Raw genomic sequence first — 6,776 nt, forward strand, 5'->3', positions numbered from 1 at the left:
TAATCAGGTCCCCAGGTGGTTTATGCCATAATTTGCTAGTGTGCAATGCATATTGGTACATTGTGACAGACCTGTCACTGAAGCCCTCCAGTGCTGAGCTGTCGCTGGTCCCGGGTGCTTCTGTCTTTGCCCAGTCTTCCTTCAGGTTCTCCCTCAGTGGCAGCATTGACGTCACTCCCGCATACAGGCTCACCATACATTACAGCTGACAAACGAGGTACACATTTATGACAGAAGAGAGCAATGAGTTTTCAAATAACTTGTAGGTTTCTAGGTCTGATGATTGTTCTTCATGGTTGTATCCCAACAAAGAGGTGAATATAACACAACAAACACTTTTCTCCTGCACTAGGAATGGACGCAGTAGACCCAATAGGAATGTTCTGGAATTTTCTGGAATATTAACTGCCTGCTGCCCTCTACAGACCGGGGTGGTCCAAATACACTAAATGCAAATGGAGAAACAAAAAAAAGAGCGCACTGACCTAGTGCATTATCCTTTAAAAATGTTTATTGAAGGAACAAAGTATCATACTCACAATAGACATAAAAACACAGGCATGTAAGACTGAACAAGATGTATGATCCAAACAGCATCTGAGTCCATACGATGGAACCCTGGATGACCAACTTGCTAACGCGTTTCGAGGGCACAATCTTTTCCTCAGAGCCAGAGGTTTGTTTGTTTTTGTCCATTTGTATCCAGATTTCCCGATCTTTGAAGGGCTGCACCTCTTCGTTTGGCATTCTGTATTTCTTCCAGTCTGCATGAGGATTTGAGCGCTGGTTTTGTTTGATTTTGGATTACAGCTGCTTGACGCTCTCAACTGAACTGTAATGCCAACAAATGGCTGGTGTCATGCAGATCAAACAGAGGTTAAGATGGCCGCTTCCTTGGCTGGAAGAGATAGGATGGTTTCCTATTGTCCTTATGACAGCGATCTCTTCTAACTTCCTGTTCAGATGACGGGGAAAGACAGAACAGTCCTGGACAACAAATCTCTATATAGGATAGGAGTTCCAATCTTTCCCTACTTCATCCAAACATGAAAAAAAAGTTTTGACCATAGATAGGCTTTAAAGTAACTGGCCTTTGGTAGAGAATCTTAACACATAATATTCGATATCAATAATAGAAGGGATGTGCTAACCAATAATAAAGTGTCAAAAATAATTCCAAACAAAAATAAAAATATAAACTAAAGTAAATATATAAAAATAAATATCCACAATTCTTATATAAAGTCAAACCACCATAAAGTAAGAAACAATGTAGCAATCTGTATATAAATAAAAATAATGTCCACAATTCTTGTATAAAGTCCAACCACCATAAAGAGATACACAATGTAGCAATCTTGTATAAATAATTGACACTGTGAAGAAAATCCACCACCGAATGAATTAAATAAACTCACCAGAGCGATATGCTGATCAAATTATAAATCAGCAGAATTGCTATTGCTCTGGGAGCGATGATCTGTTTGAAGTATCCAAAAGTATGGGAGCAATACTCTTCAATCAGCCAGAATGGATGAAGGAACTTTAATATCAAACGAACCTCCTCTCTCTCTCCATGAATAAGGCAATGCTCGGGGAATTTGAAAAGAAATATAATAGTGCAGTACGTTCTTTAAAACACAGGCTTTATTAAATGTCAAATAAAAACTCACAAAAAAGGTGTCCAAGCCGACACCAGCCTCTGTCAATACCCAGGACGAGCCTCGTTCACCGCGGTGATCCAGCCGACAGCCTCGAGGAACGTCTTGATGTCACATCCATTAAGCCCCCACTTACGCGTTTCATCATTCGACGTCCTCACGGAGCGGAATGGATGTCAGATGTCAGCTCATTCATTATATCTCCCACTCAGTCTGCATTGCGGGCTCATTAAAGCCAATTAGAACGGCATTCTGTCAACACAATACCGCTCAATCTCTGCAGATTCGTTCAATATTGAGTGACTGAATATACTAAATGCCTATAACCTCTAGATAAACATTGGAACACAGAAAAAAAGGGGAGAAGGGGGGAAATGACAACGCTATCACTAGCATATAAAAATATGACATTATACATAAAACATACAAAAAAACTTATATCCAAAATAAAATACAAAAACCCTCAAAAATAAAAATGTTAAAATTAAAAGTTAAAAAACAAAAATTATACATTTAACCATTAGCCACCCGGGCAATGGCCAAATTGCGGTGTGCAAAATCCATTAGCGTTCCAGGTGGACACCATATGGTGTCCTCCCGGGCATGCACAGTTTGTGCGCCTGCAGAGCTGCGTAGTAGCGCGATCTGTCACTGGCCATGTACCTCGGACATGGCCGATGACAGATCTGAGTACCGGCCCCGTTGCCGATACCATATGACCTGCTGTGACCAGATCCGTTTTTTGACTAACTTTTGATCGCTTTCTGAGGTGCATTTGGGATATAATAGAGTTCTTTGGATTGCGGATTGTGGTGGTTTATATAAGGATTTATTCTACTTATGAAGGGCGGTGTCCCTTTCCCTTAAATAAAATATTACAGTGCCTCCAGCCGTTAAAATACAGCAAATATTTAATGAACCAATATTTTGGACACCTTAATAATTTGATCACCACTTATTATTATACCTTGAGTCCTTTTAGCCAGTATGATTTCGTACCATATACACAAAAATTGTCTTATAATAAATAAATATATAAATTTATTTATGTACAAAAATTATATAGATATTAACACAAAACGCAAAAGACTGGTGATGAATGGATACTGGTACACACGATCAAAGATATACTATACCAATATTATACACCAAACAATTATTTCTAAATAATGATAATAAAGGTTACAATAAAATTTAGTGATATATGGTAATTTAGAGTATTTCAGAGGTTATTTCTCCCAAAACGTGGCCATAGAAATGGGAGAAAATATTCCCTGATAAATTTTACTCTAACCAATATTAATTATTTATGCAATATGTGAATTTTTAATATGACACCAAACAATTTCTAGCAGTAATACATGGATCTCTCATGGATCTCTCTATCTATATATGAACACCCAGTGCAGTTATTATCACTCTAATATAATTCTTATCACTCTAAGCAACAGAGGAAATATGCAATACAATATTAGATCTAAACAGTCTCACCACACCCAGAACCTGGGTTATGACGCCTCCCCAGTGGATTCAGCTGACAATGGAAACGCCTTCAGGGATGACCGCAGGGCAAGTGAGAGATAGTGCAATAGGTAGTGATGTTGGAAAAATGTAAGAAGCTAGAGGTACAGAGATTTAGAAGTTTAGTAAAAGTTTTTAAAAGTTTGAAAGGATTAAGTAGTGGTTCTTCAGGTGGGATAGATTTCAGCCTCGTCAGATTTCTTCAGCTTTTCAGATCTCCTTTGGTAGTTTGTTTTTCTTAGCTTGCTCTTTTTTTTGTGTGTGTTCTCCTCTAAATGAGGTGCATGGCTTTTTTATACCATCCAAACCATTGTTCTAAAAGACCCTCCCAACAGGCTTTTTGATTGGCTGGTCAAGAAGTGTATGTACCTAAGCTATCTCTCACCTGTCCACTAGGGGGCAGTCAGGGATCACAAAACAATTTGAGTATTTATGATGACTCATACCTCGGGTGGAACCCAAGGTGATTTTAGGTATTAAATAGACCTCTCATCCAAATATATATTTGATTATACCTATAATGTCCTGGATAGGAACCATAGAAGATATATGTGTATTCAGTTATTCATTTCCCTGAGGTTTAAACTTGGGTGAAAACATTTGCTTTCTGATAGAAATATACAACTGATACCAATTCACAATATATCTTACTTTTCACCATTTCATACTCAATTTAGTGGTATACAATCCCCAACTCTGCTGAATATATTTTTGTTTGAGAAAGAGTGTGAATAATGTGTCTTTCTTTTAATGTCTTTGTGGGTAAAAATATAAGTTCTGAGTTTCACCTTTTGGTCTTAAGAATGACACAGGAAACCGCTGTTTACTTGTCCTTTGTTAAGATAATAGGGTAAACAACCAGTTGTCTTTGTAGCCTTCTTTTGAGAAGTCTGTTGGCTTATCACTCTCTCCAAGGTTTTGTTTAATCTTCTCAGACTTACAAGTATGGTCTTACGTATTGTTAATTTGGTCATGTGTGGTGACTCACTGTTTGGAAGTCCAACGTTGTATTTGACTGTCTAATTAACTTTTTGTAGGTGCAATCTCCTCAACTCCAATAGACAAATAGCATTTGTTGAGAATATATGCTTTAGCTAGTCTTATAGTCACCAACATAAGCTCTCAGGATTGTCTGTCTTGGGACCACCTGTAGATATTCAAATAGTCTATTGTCTCTGGAAAGAGCCCCTTCTATTCATTGTGCATGTGATTTCACTAGAAGGTCATTTGAATTCTAACCAAGAAAAGTTAACCCTTAACAGATGGCTGGGCTTGTGGCTGTTGGAATAGAATTATGTTTTTGATAAATAGTCCCCAAAAGTCACTACAGGATATATTTTTGGAGTTACAGTTGTGTCGTATCTATACGTTTGTCATTGCCTGTATTGGGATGCTGGGATTTATTTTCAGTCACTCCATACTTGTTTTGGAAATATATATGGTAAACACTGATATAGTTACTATCTCTAAAATATTAATACGTCAATATATAAGACAGGTTAATATTTGAAGAATATTTCTTCTAATATTAGAACAGAGATATGAATATCTATTTATGTGTCTAATGAGAACGGTACATGATTATATAGATATAATGGTTCTGTTTGATTGGTGTCTCTCCCAGCTAGAGATATGTTTGTTTGCACTTACAGACACACAGATCTGTTGATTATACATATTTCCTATTGTGGTTGTGTGTTTGGAGTACTGAGATTCATTCTAGCTACTCCATATTTTGGCTCTGAAATATATATAATAAGCATTAATATAAGCCACTATTTTGTTAAAAATATTAGAAGGGTATTATATAGCTCTTTGTCCCTTTAAATATTAGAATATACGGACGTAATGTTCTATTTTAAATTACTCTTGATCTTTGAAATTAGTTATATGCTTGGCGGTGTAGTGTTTTCTTAAATATATAATTTTTTTTTTTTAACTTTTAATTTTAATATTTTTATTTTTCAGGGTTTTTGTATTTTATTTTGGATATAAGTTTTTTTGTATGTATAATGTCATATTTTTATATGCTAGTGATAGCGTTTTCATTTCCCCCCTTCTCCCCTTTTTTTCTGTGTTCCAATGTTTATCTAGAGGTTATAGGCATTTAGTATATTCACAGTCACTCAATATTGAACGAATCTGCAGAGATCGAGCGATATTGTGTTGCCAGAATGCCGTTCTGATTAGTTTTACTGAGCCCGCAATGCAGACTGAGTGGGAGATATAATGAATGAGCTGACGTCTGACATCCATTCCGCTCCGTGAGGACGTCGAATGATGAAACGCGTAGGGGGGCTTAATGGATGTGACGTCAGGACGTTCCTCGAGGCTGTCGGCTGGATCACCGCGGTGAACGAGGCTCGTCCTGGGTGTTGACAGAGGCGGTTTATGCTGGTGTCGGCTTGGACACCTTTTTTGTGAGTTTTTATTTGACATTTAATAAAGCTTATGTTTTAAAGAACGTACTGCACTATTATATTTTCTTTCAAATTCCCCGAGCATTGCCTTATTCATGGAGAGAGAGAGGAGGTTCGTTTGATATTAAAGTTCCTTCATCCATTCTGGCTGATTGCAGAGTATTGCTCCCATACTTTTGGATACTTCAAACAGATCATCGCTCCCAGAGCAATAGCGATTATGCTGATTTATAATTTGATCAGCATATCGCTCTGGTGAGTTTATTTAATTCATTCGGTGGTGGATTTTCTTCATGGTGTCAATTATTTATACAAGATTGCTACATTGTTTATCTCTTTATGGTGGTTGGACTTTATATAAGAATTGTGGATATTTATTTTTATATATTTAGTTTAGTTTATATTTTTATTTTTGTTTGGAATTATTTTTGAAACTTTATTATTAATTAGCGCATCCCTTCTATTATTGATTACTTATACCTATTGGGCTAAGGTTTGCAGCTGAATTGGAGATACAGTTGTTTGGGGCTTTTTCTTAGTTATTATTACATAATATTCGATAGTTACCTGATCTGACCCAAGATGGCAACTGAGTTCCGCTTCAAAATCGGATTAATTTTCAAGCTGTTTGGTTTGGAACAATAACTAAATACATACTGTACAGTTAGAACTTGTAATGCCTGCAGCTTCCTTTAACAACCCTATATTTACACAGCTTTTGTATGCTCTGCTGAATACTCAATAAAACCTTTGTAATCACTGCAGAATATCTTCTCTTCTAAAAGTTAACCTGTCCATAAAGAAATACAGGGAAGCCATTGCTGACTTCCCTGTGGAAATGCTAGTTATTTTAGACTACGTTTGCATCACTGGGGTTGATTTACTTAAGGTAAAAATATTGTGCACTGCAAGTGCAGCTGCTTTACATCCGAGGGGAAGCTCGGAAATGAGGAAAAGCTCTGCTGATTTCTTTCATCCAATCGTGCAAGAAAAAAATGCTGTTTTCTTTTTATTTTACTTTCATGTTCCCCTCAGATCTAGACTAACTGCCCTTTTGTGCACTTCCAGGTGCATTTGCCCAGCCTATTTACTTTTATTAACTGTTTCCCATCTGCCCTATAGCAGAAGTACTGCTACAGGGCGGCACTGGTGCGCAAAACCACATGATTTCGCA

Source organism: Staurois parvus, unplaced genomic scaffold (genome assembly GCF_062004578.1).
Source record: "Staurois parvus isolate SC_StPar_1 unplaced genomic scaffold, SC_StPar_1.0 ptg000730l, whole genome shotgun sequence".
Taxonomy (NCBI): Eukaryota; Metazoa; Chordata; class Amphibia; order Anura; family Ranidae; genus Staurois; species Staurois parvus.